Source organism: Anser anser (assembly GCF_964211835.1).
Source record: "Anser anser genome assembly, chromosome: 7".
NCBI classification, from domain to species: Eukaryota; Metazoa; Chordata; class Aves; order Anseriformes; family Anatidae; genus Anser; species Anser anser.
This window is the reverse complement of record NC_139727.1, coordinates 27,714,028-27,730,591: the sequence shown is the minus strand read 5'-3', so window position 1 is coordinate 27,730,591 and position 16,564 is coordinate 27,714,028. Positions and strand designations below refer to the sequence as shown.

Genomic DNA, 16,564 nt, shown 5'->3' with positions numbered 1-16,564 from the left:
AGACCTTTCCTTTCGAATAAAACCCGAAGATTGCCGCTGAATTTGTCGTGCTCCTCTTTCCCAGCGCCCTGTGCCGGGGGGGGGGGGGGGTTGCGGGGCCGGGCCCCCTCCAAGTTGCTGCCGCCGGGGGTCGGTGTTCGCGGGGGCTGCGGTGGGCCCGGCCCGGCCCGGCTCGGCTCGGCTCGGTTTGGCTCAGCTCGGCCTCGGGCACAGAGGGCCGGATTCCAGCCCCAGGCCTTCCCGTGCCAGCCCTCGGGCGGCTCCGGAGTTGGAAGGGGCGGGAGGGGGGGGCGCGGGGTGCTGCAGGGCTCGGCGCCCACACCCTCGGGGAAAATCAACCCGGGACACGCAGAGGGGGAGAGAATCGCCCCTTCTAACCCGGACCGGGGCCGGAGACAAAGCCCGGGGCCGGGGCGGGGGGGGGACGTGCGTGGCTCCGTGGGCGGGGGGTCCCGGCCGGGCTGCCCGCAGCCGGCCCGCGGCTGGACGGGGAGGACCCGAGGGGCTCGGCTCGGCTCCGGCTCCGGCCCCAACTTTTTCCTTCCTCACCTCGAGTGGCAGGAGGAGAGCGGCCGGCAGCTCCCAGGCCGCTAGGTACCAAAGAAGCACAAAAGAAGCAAATGGCTTCTCTCCTTAAAGCGCCCTCTTCCCATTTTTTATAGCTCTCTGGGAGTCTCTTTATGCAGTGACCTATTTTTAAAGGCCTATATTGGGTTATTCATCATATCAAATACTGCGAGGAGCTGGGGGGAGCCGGTCGGGGGGGAGCGTATTACACTGATTCTAAATCGCCGGGCTTCTTTGCTTTGCTAGGTGGATTATTTGCTTCGCTTTGCTTGGGTTTTATGAAGTGATTTAAACATATTTTAACCAATTAGAGACTTTCCTCCTCTCCCTTGTGTCCCCTCGCATTATTTTCCAGCGTGGCGTTTTATGTCAGGATCCGGGTTTTATTGAGGACTCAGCCGGGGATGCTGGTGTTATAATTACAGAAATAAGATTAAAAAAAAAAAAAAAAAAAGGAAGAAGAAAAAGAAAGAAAGAACGGGGGAAAAACAACAAAAAAATCCAGTTCCTGGGTGAGACTTGGGGCAGGTTGGCCGAGCGTTTTGGGATGCGCCGAGGCTGCAGGCTGCTCGCCCTCCCCGCAGCGCGGATCGCAGCGCGGGGGCGCAGCTTGCGCCCCCCCCACCCCGAGAGCAGCCCCCTCCGTTCAGGGCAGGGGGGGAAACTGTGCTAACGACGGCAGAGAGCCGCAAAGATTTGGGGTTTCTCCCGGAGCCCCTCCAGAAAGCGTCTCCCCTCCTGAAGGGGGGTCAGGGGTCTCCGTGCCCCCAGTGCTTTTTGGTTCCCAAGGGAACCAAAGCGGGCACAGCCCGTGGGGGGGGCGGGCAGCACCCCCAGGACAGGCTCCCCGGGCCGGGGGGGGGCTGTTTTCGTTTGCCTCGCCCGGTCCGTGCCAACGATGCGGGGCTCAGTCCCTGCACGGGCGGCTCCAGGCCTGGCGCCTGCCCTTCTCCCCGCCACCCCCAAAATATCACATCGCTGAGAAAGAGGGGGGCCGGGGGGGGCCCAGAGGGAAGGGGGCTCTGTGGCTGTCCCCGGGGGGGTCGCCCCGACCCCGCTCCGCCGTGCTCTGGGATGCTCGCTGGCGCCTTTGGTGCGTTTGGGTTTGTTTCCTGCGCTTTGCGCTCCCTGCAACTCGCTCCCCGCGCATCCATTCCCTATACCGACACCCTATATATCTGCGCTCCGAGGGGGGGGGGGGCAAAACTAAAAGGAGGGGCAGGCTGGGTTGCCCCTGCCCTGGCTCAGGGAAAAAGCACAGCGTCCCCTTTCCGCACCCTCCGATGCTTAATTTTTGTTTTGTGTTGTTTTGTTTTGTTTTGGCAGCCCTCTTGGCATCCGGCCCCGAATTCGAGACCCTCGGTGCCCCGCGGCGGGTCCCATCGCATCTCCCCGTCCTCGGAGGGCCCCGGGGAGCAGGGGGCACCGGGAGCAGCCCGGGGTCGGATCCTGACTCCTCCACCAAACTTCGCGTCCTGCCGGGCTCTTCTCCTGCCCGCCCAGCCGTCGGCTCTTCTCTCCCAGTTTTGGGTTCGTTTTGGGGGGAAAACCGCCCTCATTCGGGGCGTTTCACCCCGCGCTTACCAGCTCCAGCTCCTGTGAGGGGGGACCCGGCGCCCATTCCCCCTTGGGGCACGCAGAAAAGTTTGGGGCCGGACCCAAAGAGGGGGGAACGGCGGCACTGGGGGCTGGAGGAGGGGGTCCTGGAGCCGTCGGGGAAATGTCGCGCAGGGTCCCCGCCTTCCCCCGGGGAAGAAAAGCGGGCGAAGCAGCGGCCTTTCCCGCAGAAAACCCCCGCTGAACCCGAAGCTTACCTGGGGGCGTGAAGAAACCCTCCGGCTATGGGGGGCAGCTTTGGAGGCGTCTCCCCCCCGCCGCCCCCAGAGCCGTATTTTGGGGTGGTGGCACCGTCCTTCCCCCTTTCCCCCCCCCCCTCAGGCAGCCCGGGGGCCGCTCGGGTTTGGCTGCGTGCGGCCCCGCTTTTGTCCAGGAAAATGTCACAGGAATAGAATTAAAGCAGGCGGCATAAATCATTCAAGTGTTGATCACCAAAGTAACTGCGTACAAATGACACCTCCTTCCCCGGCATAGCTGAGCCGTGCATGGCTCCCAGTTATGTCTGCCTGCTTGAAGTGCCCTGAACACGTTGCGGCTCCCGGGGAGAGGCTCGGAGAAGAGCAGACTCCGTGCCCTCCAGCTGCCAGCGAGCTCAGGGGCCTGGCACAGCATCCCGCACGGGGGGAGCCCGGCAACTAACTCGGTTTTGTCTTAAAGCCCCCCCCCACACCCTTTCCCCAGATTTGGGGTCGCGAGTGCGCGCGGGCGGAGAGAGCCCGGAGGTCCCTTTCGCCTTCCCTCGCAGAGCAGCCGGTAAATGTCCCCGTGTCCCCCGTGGGTGGCCACAGGTGTCCTCCTTCCTCTCCTCCGACGGGCTCCTTGCTCCCCCCGGCAAACAACCGCCCCCGCCTGGGCGCCCGCCGGGTCCCGGCGCTGCCGGGGAGGGTCCGGGGGGGCCCCGGGGAGCCCCGCGGGGCTGGGCAGAAGCCCCCCGCCAGAGCCGATCTCCGGAGGTCGTTTTGGAGCTGTGTCCCTCTCCTTCCTCCCCTGGCAAGCCGTTCCCTTGCGGGGGAAAAAAATAATAAATAACTTCGCCGCACCAAAAATAAACCTGACCCAAGCGCCCGCACCCGGCCGGGGAAACGGGGCCAGGGGCAGGGCGGGCGGGCGGGGGGCGCAGCTCCCCAAAAAACCTCCCCCCTCAACCAAAAAAGAGCGAAACCGGGGTTTTCCCCAGGGCAGCGGGGATTCGGGGAAGCGGCGGAGGCACGGCGAGGGCCCTACCCGAGCCCCCCTTTTATCCCTGGGGGGGGGACGAAACCCAGCGCCCCAAAACCACGGCTGAAGCCGGGGCAGCGGGGGGCAGCCCCCGCTTTTTCGTTTGCGAGCAAACTCCCGGGGACAGCCAGCGGCACCGGGGCCGGTGGGGATGGAGGATCGCCCCCCCTTCCCCCCGCCCCAGCTCAAGGGGACAATTTGTTTTTTCCTGGCTTGCCCCCCCCCACGCTGTGCCCGTACAGCCTGCCGCCGTCGGGGAGGCCGGGGAAGGGCAACGAATTTGGGGGAGCCCCGATGTAAGGGGGATGCTCCTGGAGGAGGGTGCCTGGGGTCTGGATGGAAGGAAAAAGGGGGACCCCCCCCCCCCAGTAAGTCGGTCCCAAGCACAAACTAAACGCAACTCCCGAGGGTGTCCCCATCCCAAAGGCCGGGTAGTCCCTAAGCACGCCGGGGGCTTTCGGGGTTCCCGGGGGGGTGCAGAGCCCCTCCGAGCCGCTGCAGGGGGCAGCCAGGCTCGGGGGACTTTGACCCCCACAGATTAGGGTGGTGGGGACAGTGACAGGGACAGGGACCGGGACAGGGTCGGATCCTTCTGCAGCCGCCGCGGGGACTCCCGAAATGGAGGCGTGAGTGCCTGCGGCTCGATGCATTTTTTTATCCTTTTAAACTCCAGAATTTTAATTTCTAGTCCCAGAAACGCAGCTGGACGTGGGCTCCCGGGGAAGAACAGCCGGGACGTGCCCGTCCCAGGTTGGAGAGAGGCGAGAACTTGATTTATTTTATTTTATTTTATTTTATTTTATTTTATTTTATTTTATTTTATTTATTTTATTTTTAAACGCTGAGAAGCACCATTTGCAGGACCCCCGCGGAGGAGGAGGAGGAGGAGGGAGGCCGGAGGCGGGCAGGGAGGTGGCACGGAGCCACCGGGGGCATTTCAGGCCTCCCGGCCGTGCCAGGCTCTGTGGGCGGCAGAGATTTGGCAGCTCCCGGGCCCTCCGTGCCCCTTCTCCATCCCGGGAGAAGCGAGGCTGGGTTAGGGAGCAAACGGGGGCGAGGAGCGCACAGGGGATGCTCGCAGGACGTCCCCTGCCCCACAGCTTCACTCTGGACAAAACTTTGTTGGACGGGGGGGGGACAAGGGGGGCATCCACACGGGGATATGACAGCCGAGCCGTGCTGGCTCCTCCGAGACCTGTAATATCTCCTCCGCTCCCGGCACGTGTGAATAATTCACCAGGCTGCCAAATGCAAGTAACGTGTGGCAGCTCTGAAGGAGCCGGGGAGGCGAAGGCTCATTTTTGGGGGGCAGGAGGAGGTGTGGGGAATCAATTGAAACTTAATAAAGGGAGTGGGGGGGAGAATGGCGGAAATAAGCCAGGCAACTTCTTCTAATAACAACTTGGTGTTAATAATTCAGGAGCAGTCATTGGATTATAGCGCAATATCCGAAGTACGCATTGCCGGCACAGTGCGGGTGGATAATGTAATCGGAGCTCATTTTGCCTTCCAATAAATTACAGCAGCAAAACTTTCCTGTTAAAGCAGTTATTTGTATTTCTTTTTTGAAGGTGATCCCCCTCCCTCCTCCTCTTCCAGCAACCGAAGTGAGAAAATTAATTAAAAACTAATATTTCCCTTGCAAAAGCAGTATCAAGATGTGGAGCGGGAGGCACTGCTGGAGTTTGGCCGTGATCTCTTCCAACTTTCTGTGCTGCGAGGCTGCTCCTCCCTCTCTCACTCTCTCCCTCCCTTTTTTTTTTTATTTTTTCCCATTTCTCCATCCATCCTTTTCTGCATCCTACCCCATCTTACCTTGTAGGACCCCTATGGGCTCCCCCAGCACAGGCACCACCACCCCAGTGGGTGCTCTGCACCCTGGCCCCCCGTCTCCCCGGGACACTGATGGGACATGTTGGGGATGGTTCCCAGGGGAGGCACTCGCCCCCCTGAAGCTCTGGGGTTCGGACACGGAGGCCCTGATGGAGCGATGGATCGGCTGTGCCCAGAGGTGGCTCTCCTTTACCTGCTTGGGGGGCAAAGGGAAATCCAGGCTGGGCCCGTGGGGTTTCCTTCGGGCAGGATTCACCTCTTCCTTCCAGTGGTACGAGTGCTGCTGGGAATTAAAACTTGACTGTCCCTAAAATCCCTTTGTGTTAGGCTTGCTCTCCTTGCCCCCCTTGGGACCAGACCATAGGGGGTCTTAAGCGGTTCCCAAGGCGGTCCCCAACCCTCTCCCAGCCCTCGCTGTGGATGCGGGGCTCTGCTGCACCCCCCTCTAGTGCCAGCAGCTCCCTGCATCCTGCCTCAGGCCCATCTCAGACCTGCCTTTCCCCAGCTTGGCCGCGGTCAGGACAGACACCTCTGGTGGGATGCTTTGTACCTCGGTTTATTTTATTCTGCTTTCTGCCCCAGGAGCCTCAGCTGCGTTCCTCAGCCCAGGCACAGCCCCTTCGACGGGCGCATTCAGCATCCTGTGGTGGTGGCTGGCATTTCCGTGCTGCCTGAGAGCTGCTGTCAGCTTTCTACACCCATCGCTGTCAGATCAGGCTGCCTCCTGGCTCCACTGCTGCCTGCCGGTATGAGGACGAGAGGGAGAGAAGAGCTTCCTAAAGCAGGCTGGGGCGAAAAAATCTCTTTGCTATTAGGCATTTCCCTAACTCCTGCTTTTCAGGAAATGACTCAAACTCTGAACACCGAGGCTTAACATCACTGCAAAAGTGCCTCATCTTTAGTGATTCCATCTCTGCGCTTGCCAGGGTCCGGCCAATCTCTGTCCTCTGTTCTGGTCACTTTGTGACATCTCGTGGCACCAAATTCCCACGTCCTCCTGCCTGAGACCCAGGGCTCTTTTCCAGCTGATGAACGATGACTTGGAATGGTGGAACTTCACTGCCTGGGATTTTTTTTTTTCTTTTTTCTTTTTTTTTTTCCTGGGCACTTAGTAAAGCATGTGTAGTGAACAGCCTCAAGATTTCTCCCATTTTTCTGCTTGAAATCTCCTCGGGGTCTCCTTAGTTCTGCTGCTTTGTACAGGTGCGGAAAGAAGACCTTGGCTAATGCCAAATATGCAGCAACACGTGGGCCCGGATTCTGCCTCCATATGACACAAGCAGTCAGGATCCCCACACCTGATAGTCCTACACCTTAATGAGGACCCACTGGTGTCCCGAGGAAGAGCTAATGAGGGGGAGTGAAACCCATAAAGGGAGGCCCCAAAAGTGATGCAGAAGTGATGCAGCTGGGGATGTGCATGGGGAAGGGCTGGGGTGGGTGTCACCCTGCCCTTACATCTCACCTCGGGGAGGGTCTGAGGCCTCGGGAAAGACCCGTGTGATTGGAGGTGAGTCTCGAAGGGGCTGTGAGAGAGGCTGCAAAGGGAGCCCTAGAGCAGGGGACCCGCGGGGCGGAGGCTGGGAGCAGCCGCTAGAGGGAGGACGGGGAGCGCAGAGGGTGCGCGGCCGGGGCGCGGGGCTGGCCCAACCCCCGGGGCGATTTGCCAGGAGCAGCCCCTCTCCTGCTCCTAAATCCTGTGTTTTTCGGCGTAGGAAGCCGTCTACCTGCTCCTGCGGCTTCTTTTAGTGTCAGCCAAGAGGCTGGCGTCAAAAGGCTCCTGCGCCCTGCAAGTCCCGTGTTAGAGCTGCTGGGAGCATTGCAGTGTGAGACCTCCAAGGCAAGCAGGGTAAAAAAGTGACTCCAGTTTCCTAAGGTTAAACACTTGTTGACTGGTAATGCAAGCTACGGATTGCAGCAATGTGTTTTTTTTAGATATATACAGGTCCTTACATGGTGACCTCACTCCCCAGAGGGGATGCAGGAGAGGCTGAGGAGGAGTGAAACCTGGAGTGCCCAAGTGTCCCCCAGCTGTGGAGCAGTTGCAGTGCTGTGGGTGCAGCAGGGCTCCTCATGTCTTTGGTCTTTGCCCTTTTGCCCCGTGTGTGTGCATAATCTGCAGCTCCACTGGCTCAGAGTTTCAGAGCTGGGCACGTAGTGCTGCAGGAACACGACCTTTTGCTCTGAAGATGGTAAGAGCTTTGTGCTGGCAGCAGAACGGCATACCCGGTACAAATATAATCATTCTGATAATAAATCACCATCCATAATAAGAAGACATCGTTAATAATAAGTCATCCAGGGGCCTCCTGAGACCGGCATACAACTTACTGCAAAAATAGCTAGGAAACATGGTGTGATCATTACAAGGAAGATAACAAATAAAAGAGAAAATGACTTTTATAGGCATTTAGCTCTTCTCTCCTTCCCCCAGCTTCCAGCCAGTTCTGTTATCTGTCTGGTATCAGGATGCCTATAATTTAAGTTTGGTCACAAACAGACTGAATTCTGCAGATGCTAAGCCTTGGGTTCCCAGCACCTGTGAGCTGGCCAGATTGCTACCCGCGAAGGAGCTGCTGGGCAGAAATCCTTCCTTTCTTTTCCTTTTATTTTCTCCCCCCTCTGCTCACAGTTTGATCCCGTAGCTCTCCCAATTTCTACAAAGGTCCTGGATGCAGGCAAGCGCTCCCCGGTTATGATATACGGGAGCCAGCTGAGGCCTTGCCCATAAATGTCGCCTCTTTCTGTACCTCTTCAGTTGGCACGATTTGTTGCCTGGCTCACATGGCTTTGTTTCTGCTCAGCTGACGGGGTGACCGGGCTCTGGAAACCGGAGAGCAGCAAGGGGCAAATACATGGCAAAAAAACCCCCGAGCTTTTAAATGAATGAATGTTTGCATCGAGAACTCTCCAGACCCAGGAATATTTCCGCAAGTAAACTGGCTGGCATCAAAAGGCTTGTGGAAATTGCCCGGTGCACGGGAACCGAGGGAATTTTGACACATTTGGTTAAGGATGAATTTGCAAGTCGTGCCTTTTGCTGTTCCATCAGCTCTGAAATAGATTTGCTTTGGATATCAGCACTGCTTTCTTTGCGGCAGAGGGGGGAAGAGGTTAGGGCTGTTAAAATCTTTCTTGGTTTCTACCCTTGTTTGCGTTTGCCAGGCAAACAATAGCAGATGTTATATAGTCAGTTCAGTTCGCTACTAGTCCCATTATGTTCTATTTATGTTGCACTTTATTGGCTTTTTTTTTTTATTTTCCTATTATTGTTTCACTCTGGGGGAGGCAGAGGATATAATATATTCATCTTTATTATACAAAATCTGTGTGAAGCATTTAATAAAATGCTGTTTCCACACAGCTAGGAATATTACTGTTAGCTATTCTTAAGTTAATGCTCCTATTAAAAAATGTTTGATGGCTGCAGTGACTGGAACTTGTGTGGACAAAAAGCACACACACCACTAAATAAGGCACTCATGGCAATTTAGAGATTTCCTGATGCCTCATGGAAAACTTCTGGGTAGCCAGATTTTTGCTTACTTAGCATATTTCCAGCATTGCTCTTCCCCGTTTTTTATTAGATGTATTTGGATGAAGAAGTTTTGCCCTTCCTTCCCCAAACTTCCCCCTGGTAAAGGAGGGGCGTGATCCAGCCCCATCCCCAGGTCACCTTCAGAGGCAGGGATTTTGGTAGGTGAGCGACGGGAAAGAACCTACTCCTGAGAAAGGAAAAAGCCACTTCCAGATTGTTTTTTCCCCTAATGGAGAACTTTCCAGGAAAGGTGCAGACACCCGCACCCAGAGACAACAGCGGCTGGCAGATTGACGGGCAGATCTGTTTGCAGAGGCAGAGCTCAGTCACATGCAGCCCAGTGCCAGGCTTTTCCCCTGCATGGGCAGGGCTTTGCGATGCAGGATGAGGTTGACGAACCCTCTCAGGATCAGAGGTTTTATTTTTACCTGTCTCATTTAAAGAGCGCCGAGGCAGCTCGGTGTGTGCTTGCAGGAGCGCTAATGACAGTTGGCGTGGCACTGATCCATGCCAGCGCCGTGTAGAGAGGCTGGGGGAGGCCATACGGGGTCTGGCCAAGGTCTGCCTGGCCCCGTACCCTGAATCCAGCCGTGGCTGGTGGAAGGGTGTGCTTAGGGAGGGAAAAACCCAATTACGGAGTGTATTATTGCCGTTATATTAGTGCATTATATTATCAGAATGCATACCCTAGCGAGTATATGGCGTGCTTCCCTGGGATACTTCATCAGCCCCCAGCAGTCCGTGGTTCAGAGATTCCTGAGAAGTGATACTTGGGTGTTTTACAGCCCCAGATAGATTGCTCCTCCACGAACGTGTCTAACCACTTGTTCAACCCATATAATCTTTTGGCATCCACAATATCCCGGGGCAATGAGTTTCACAGCTGATCTACAAGCTATGCAGATAAGATCTTCCTTTCATTTGTTATGAGCCTGCCACCAGACAACTTCACTCGGTTCGCACTTGTTCAGGAAGAGGCAACACACGGTTAATCCCTGCTTGCCCTCTCCCTAGCCTGACAGCACAGATGTCCATAGTCCTTGGTATTCCCAATATTCCTAATTTTCCTAAATTCCTAAAATATTCCTAAACTCTGGAAGCACGGAGCTGACCCAGGAGGAGTGCCTCTCCTGTAATTCAGGGCTGAGCAGCCAGTGGAGAAGCTGATGGAAAGAAGGAAAAAAGCTCATCCTAGCTGGCCAAAATCTCCAGGGTTTCCTGAGGAGCCAGGGCAAAGCACAGAGGGAGTCTGAGGCTCTCACACACTCTCCTAGGATGGACCCGAGTGGGTCTGGGCTTGCTGCTTTGCTCAGCCAGGTGTGGCTCCTTCAGGTACCCATGTTCCCAGGGCTGGGAGGGCTTTGCAGGTGTAAAGTGAAATATCCAAGGGACTTCTAGGTGCTGTTGTTAAAAATTATCGTGCCTTGGGAATAATGATGGCAGATATGTAAGGACAAGTGTCCTCAGCCTCCCCAAGGCATTTCTTGGTGTCTCTAGGTGTGGTGCCCTGCCTGTCAGATAGGGAGAGGAGCTGGAGGAGGAGATGTCTGCAGTCAGAGCCATCGCTTTGTGATATTGCATTCCCCAGACAAGAGCACCTGTGAGGAGAGAGCTGCATAGGCTCTGGGAGGTGGGAACGTTTCACAAAAGCATCACAAACATCTGCTGAGAGGTACCTGTGGATGTGACAACGAGAGAGGAGGAGGAGGTGCAGGGGGGAGGGAGAAGGGGTCTTCAGAAGAGACTGGAGCCCCCATCCTCATGGAGGTGATGGGAAAGGCTCGATGGCACTATGGGGGACACCAACCCTACCAGGCTCAGGAGGGAGCCTCTGGAGAGGCAATCTCAGGGCTTTGGTATATGACAGGAGTGAGGAGTGAGCCAGATTTGCTTGAAATATTTCATTTTAATTGCAGAAGGCTGCCTGCCGTCTCCCTGCCTGCTTGCTGGGAAGCGTTTCCATCTCAGCCGTGCAACTTTAGGGCTTCTGGGAGGTGTTAGGGGTGGGCAGGAATAAGTCCTTGATGCAGGTGTCTCCCCGTGAGCAGTCCTCAAGATTTCAGCCTTGGGCTGCCCTGTGCCCTGCTGGGGAGGCTCCTTGGGCCACCCAGCCTCACTGCTCTGATGCATTTTTGGAAGTTGTTCATGTTTTGCTCAAAACCTTGGGGACAGCTCGGTGGTCATGGATGGGTTTTCTAACCCACGTTTTGTGGGGAGAGAGGTACCCTTGAAGATGAGCTGATGCTTATGGTCAAACCACCCAGGGCAGGCAACAAGGATAAAACAGACATGATTTTGAACCTATTTCCCTGCTCTTTTGGCTGCTTTGTGTTGACAGCACTGAAACGGAGCATGGATTTCCCACCAGGACCTGCAATTCCAGTGATTTTCCCAAATCCCTCAGTCTCCAGAAGCCATTAAACAAAATCGCTGCCTTCCCTGCGACCTCCCATTGCAGTTCACGATCTGATGCTCTGCACTGCTGTAACTCCCAGCCCCTGGGACACCTCCCAGACCCGGGTGTCTGCTGAGCACCTCGCAAACCACCCGTGGGCTCGGCTGCATCTGGTCCCGCGGTGCTTCAGCCTCGCAGGTTCCCTGGCAGGAGGTGACTGGCACAGGGAAATTGTTCCTCTGGTAGTCTGTCTTTCCTTCTCTTTTCATATAAAGAATGCATGGGGAGGGTGTGATGCAGGTGTTTCACCCCACAACGTGGGTCTGGAAGAGCTGGCAGAAACCGTGGATGTATCCAGCCCTTCACACGATGAGGAGAATTCAGTCCTGTTGGAAAACGTGACGCCTGCCCCAGAGGTGAGTGACTATCTGCCATCACTTCAGCCAGTGAGCCTGAGAAACAGGGACGGTGTGATGTTTCTTTACTTCTTGGGCTCTTTTTCCTGCTCTTGGCTATGCTGAAGGCCGTTACGGTAAAATCTCCTGACTGTAAGCTCTGGGCCCCATTTCCCATAAGCAGAACTGGATAATCTCACTCCACATGCCAGCTCCCTATACCCAAAACCCTACACTATGTCCCCGAATTAACCAGACTTAGACACCCCTACATCTTCTTCCATCAGCCCCGAAGTTCCCCAGACACCAACGGCAGATGCCATTTGTAGGGCCTGGGGCTGGTCCTGCCCATGCTGGTGTCCCCCTGCCCCATGTCTGTCATGGGCTGAGCTGGGGGTGCTGAGCAGGGCACAGCAGCTCAGGCAGCCCCTTCCCCGGCACCACCACACGGGAGAGGAGCAGCATCCCTCCCATCTCCCCAAAAGTGCCCTCCCCTCCCCAGCAAACCCCTTCGCCTTCCCCTCCCCGTGCCAGCGCAGGGCAGCGGCCGGACAGGGGAGGCGAGCGCACGAAGGCCAGCGGCGCGGCGCTTTGCTGGCTGCCTGCGTGGTTCTGCATCCCATTTCCCTGGTTTTGCATCCCGTTTCCCTGGTTTCGCATGGCAGCAGCCCACGTTCGCCTGCGTGGAGCCTTCCTCTGGCTTGCTGGCAGCCGCGCTTCCAAACCCAGCTTGCCGTTTTCCCCAGGGTGGCGGGATTGATTGGCTCCAGCCGGAATGGGCATGGCTCTCCGCTGCTTGGACCGAGATGCAACCATCTGTTACACCTCTAGTTAAAAGTACATAAAGTTGAGCATTTGCGTGTAGACAATACCACCCCTGATACGCTTTCCACCGCACATCCCTCTCACGCTTTGGCAGGATCTCGCACCGCGACGGGCCCAGTACAGGAACAACCGGCACTTCAGCTCTGCTGGAACGAAGCAGCATGGAGATGGCGGGGGTGTAAATCAGCCCCTTCCTCGCCTCGCTGCAGCCGTCCGCCCTCGGTTTTGCAGTGTGCTGTGCCCTGGGCTCGCCCCTCGCTGGGGTTTGGTCCCAGCAGCCCACCAGGCTGCAGCCCTCGCTGTGCTGGCACCCGTTGTGGTGCTGTTGGAAATGGCAGCGCATCGCTGCTCACCGGGCACCCGTCAGGCAAAAGCACCAAGGATAAAAAGGCAGAGACACGGGAAAACGGGACCAGCATGTAAGAGAGATGAGTGTGCAGCTGTATTGCCCGCGAAGCCCTGCACCTGCGGAGGGCTGGAGCTGCCCTGCTCGCTGCTGCCAGCCTGGCCCCGCGCTGTGTGTTCGCCTTCTGGATGTCCCTGCGTGGCCGTGCCATGCGGGAAGGGCACAGGAGCAGGGTGGGACGGTGGCTGCCGTCCCCTCCCTGCAAGCGTTGAGCATGGTAAGGCTCTGCCATGACTGTAAGGAGATTTCATCTCTTTGTGGGGCGGTGGAGGTGGTGGCAGAAGGGCTCAATGCACATCCAGGGCCTCTCTGAAAGCTGAGAGGAGAGCGGGGCAGAAGGGGAGACATCCGAGCTCGACAGAGGGACAGCAGATGGATTGGAAGGAGCGTAACCTCGTGGAAATGCATGCTCTGGTCCCTGCAGCTGGCATTACGGGGCAATTATTCTCAGTGCAACAATGCGTTTCTCACTGGAAAGCAATGTGTTCCCATTCCACACAACGGGCATCAGGGCCTGGGATGGGGCTCAGAGCCCAGGAGGGGTTAGAGCCAGCGTGGCCACCATCACGTGCAGCAGCTCCTGGTTCAAACCCAGCAGGCACCCCTGGAACAGGAGCACAGCACCTCGGGAAGGGGCTCAGCACGCCGGGATGAGTTATCCCCCCCCAGCTGGCCTGTGCCATCCACGTCTGGGTGTAAGTGACATCCGGACCATGCCAGGTCCTTGACCCGGGAGGAATTGCTCAGCCACGCTGGCCACCTGACTGCTGGGGCAACCTGCTGCGGAGAGAGGCTTCGGCACAGCCCGGTGCCAGGGTGAAGGGGCTGCTTTGATCAGCCTCTCGGGGGGGGGCACATGATCCCTGGGAGAGTCGCATGATCCCTGGGAGGGGGGGGGGGGGCACACGATCCACCCACCCTGGGGCTTGAAGAGGTGGGAACTTCTGGGTGAGGGTGCTGGAGGATGTTCTCTCCCTGGGCTGTGGTCACTGCTGGGTCTGCACCGAGACCCACGCAAACCTACACGTCCCACTGGAGCCTGTCCCTCTTTGGGGGAGTGTGGTGGTGGTTTGGGTGGGCACCCCAACTAACCTAGGGGTCTGCAACCACCCAGGGTGACAGGGAGAGGACCCACGGAGGGAGAAAGGGGACAATGGGGAAGGGAGAAGAAGAGCCCCCAAAAGGAACGGGGAGAAAACAGCCAGAGCAGGTGGCAGAGGAAAGGGAGAGAAGCAGGGGGAAGAGGACGAAAGGAAAGATCAAGGTCCCGCTGCCTGTCAGTCCTTCAAAGGCTGGGTGTAAAAGGATCTCAGAGGGAGCAGAGGGGACAGGTCATGCCAGCCTGCAGCCCGGACAAAGGAGATGATGACAAGCAACTATTTTAGCAGATGGCCTGCAGCCATCTCGCCTCTGGCGGCGCACTCATCCAGTCCCCTAAGCTAAGCAAAAACCAGCCTTGGATCGGGAGCTGGGTGGCAAAGCCCAGGCGGTGGGACGAGGGGCTGCTCCCCGAGGGCACCGTGAGATAGCAGAGGTGGGGAGCGGGGTTCTGCCCCCCCCGAGGGTCACGTTTCCAACCAAGTGTGTGACAGCTTTGGGCTGGGTTGGGGAGGGTGGGAATGTGAACCCTGGAGTCAGGTTCCAGTGCAGGGCCAGATCCTGGCATGGGGCAGGACGCCAGAGCGATGCTCCAGGAGCTGGGGTACTCGGGGTCCCTCTACTCACCCACTGATGAGCGGGGTCCAGGGGCTGTTCTGGCTCCTGAAGACCCCTGTTACCCATAAAACAAGGTGAATCACGTCTGTGCTTCGATGAGAGGCAGGACCCACACCCGCTGGCGAGGTGCCTGGGGAGCTGGTAGGGAGAAAAGATGCTTCGCAACATATCTGCATGCTTTTTCTTTTTGTTTTATTTTCGTGTTTTGGTTGTGTGGGAGCCAGGCAGGAGCAGTCACAGCGGGAACTGTTGGGAAAGCAGCTAGCAAATACCCGAGTGTCTCTTCCACAGCCTCTCCCTGCTATCTTCGAGAAGATGGTGACCCTGCTAAGAGGATGCAGGACGCGATCCACAAAGCACCTGCTTTACTTAAAGCACAGGCATAAAGCCCTCGATAGCCAAAGAGATTTAAGCACATGCTTGGAGCAAAGCCTGGCTGTCAGCATGCTTGTTGAATCAGGACAGAGGCTGTCACATAAACATCGGACCTGGTCTGCAAACATGGCTGCTTTAAATTCATCACCCAAACCTCACATGTAGGCACCTCTCCGGACACCCCGGTAGCCAAAGCAGCGCCGCTGGGTCACGGGAAGCTGCCATTAATAGAAGCCGGGCCCTGAGCCGTGCCAGGTGGGTGTGGAGCAAACCCAAGAATCTCACACATTATTTCAATTGAGACATCATTGACAGGGAGAAAAAAAAAATCCTGCCCAAAGCTCCTAAATCCACCAAGCTTTAAAAAGCCAGGAAGGAACGGCCGAGGCTGAACTTGGCTGCGCTGCTCCTCTAGCAGGGATCCCTGGGGCACAGCCGAGTCTAGCGTTGCCTCTGGCATTTTTATCCCATTTGATTCATTTTATTTGTTCTTGATCCTGTTAACTTCATCCTATTGATTCAAATGCATTTCCATACTCCCTTATGGTCCCCTTCTTGCATCACTTTCAGATTTAGGCAAACAGGACTGGCTCTTTCTGCCCTGGGAAACGCAGCGGTTAGCCCAGGGGCACGCTGCTCCCAAACTCACCTCCCAGGTCTGGGGGATAGGGTTTGTTTGTTTGTCTTTTGACAAGTAGGTTCATTGCCACTCAAAGTAGGATGTCCTTCTGAACGCATGCAGAGAAGGTCAGAGGGTTTTAAACAAGCAAAGGGCAAAACTGGAGCCTGTAGAAGAGGTTGTGGTGCAGTTCAGAGCACCTCTGCGATGGGAGCCATTCCTAAGGGCTGCAAAAATACCTCGAGGTGGGGATTTATGTACCTGCATGTCCAAGCTTCCCACCACGCAGCGGTCCTACAGTTACCGCTGCCGTCTGCTGTGCAGATCTGGAGCTTGGGTCTCCTGGAGGCATTCAAGTCCTCTGATTTTGCTTTTGCGTGTTTATAAGAATATCTTCAGTATTTAGGTGTGGGTCTGCAGCTGAACCCTGAGCATCTTCAAGGCCTGGAGGGATGTTCTGATGGGGGCTTGGGAACAGGAACGCTTTTGTTCATGTGAGGAGTGAGGCTCAGTGGGGAACGGGAAGAGCCACAGAGGAAGAGATTAAGGGGTGACAAAGGGTCTGAAATATTATCCCCATTATTATCTGGGTTTATCTGCATCCAGACTCCTCATCAATGGTTTCTGCTCTGGCACAATCACAGTTGTGTCTCTTTTGGCACCACTGGTGCTTTCCATGAGAACAGGGCAAGCAGGGAATTAGGACATTTGCAGGAGTCACTATTTCAACGGTGCTTTCCCAGGTAGCCACCTCCACTCGGAGTGACCTGGGGATTTTTAACAAGTGGATTCTGGTGGATCCACACGTGGGAGCAATGGGTGTCCCTGTGTGCCTTGGAGCACTCAGCCCTTGCCAACCCCAGGTTTTCCTTCCCAGCAAAATCCGCAGAGCCCCATGCCTTCCAGATTGTCCCTCTGAGCTCAGGACCTGTCTTGTGTCACGTACCTCTCGGCTGGAAAGGGGAATAAAGGACCTCACTGTAAATAAAGATGAAAACCCAAACAGCATGCACAGCGCCTTGTTCAAAGCGCTCGGCGCATTTGAAATCGGCGGCCCCAT

The 16,564-nt window shown here is 56.6% G+C and overlaps 1 long non-coding RNA gene across 1 annotated transcript; it reads left to right on the top strand.

The window, feature by feature from the left end:
* Positions 1–6,602: 6,602 nt before the first annotated feature.
* LOC310902629 lies at positions 6,603–15,425 on the top strand. Its single transcript, XR_014586852.1, has 4 exons — positions 6,603–6,745; positions 10,271–10,445; positions 11,112–11,584; positions 12,483–15,425. It is a non-coding gene; the product is annotated as an uncharacterized lncRNA (long non-coding RNA).
* Positions 15,426–16,564: the final 1,139 nt, after the last annotated feature.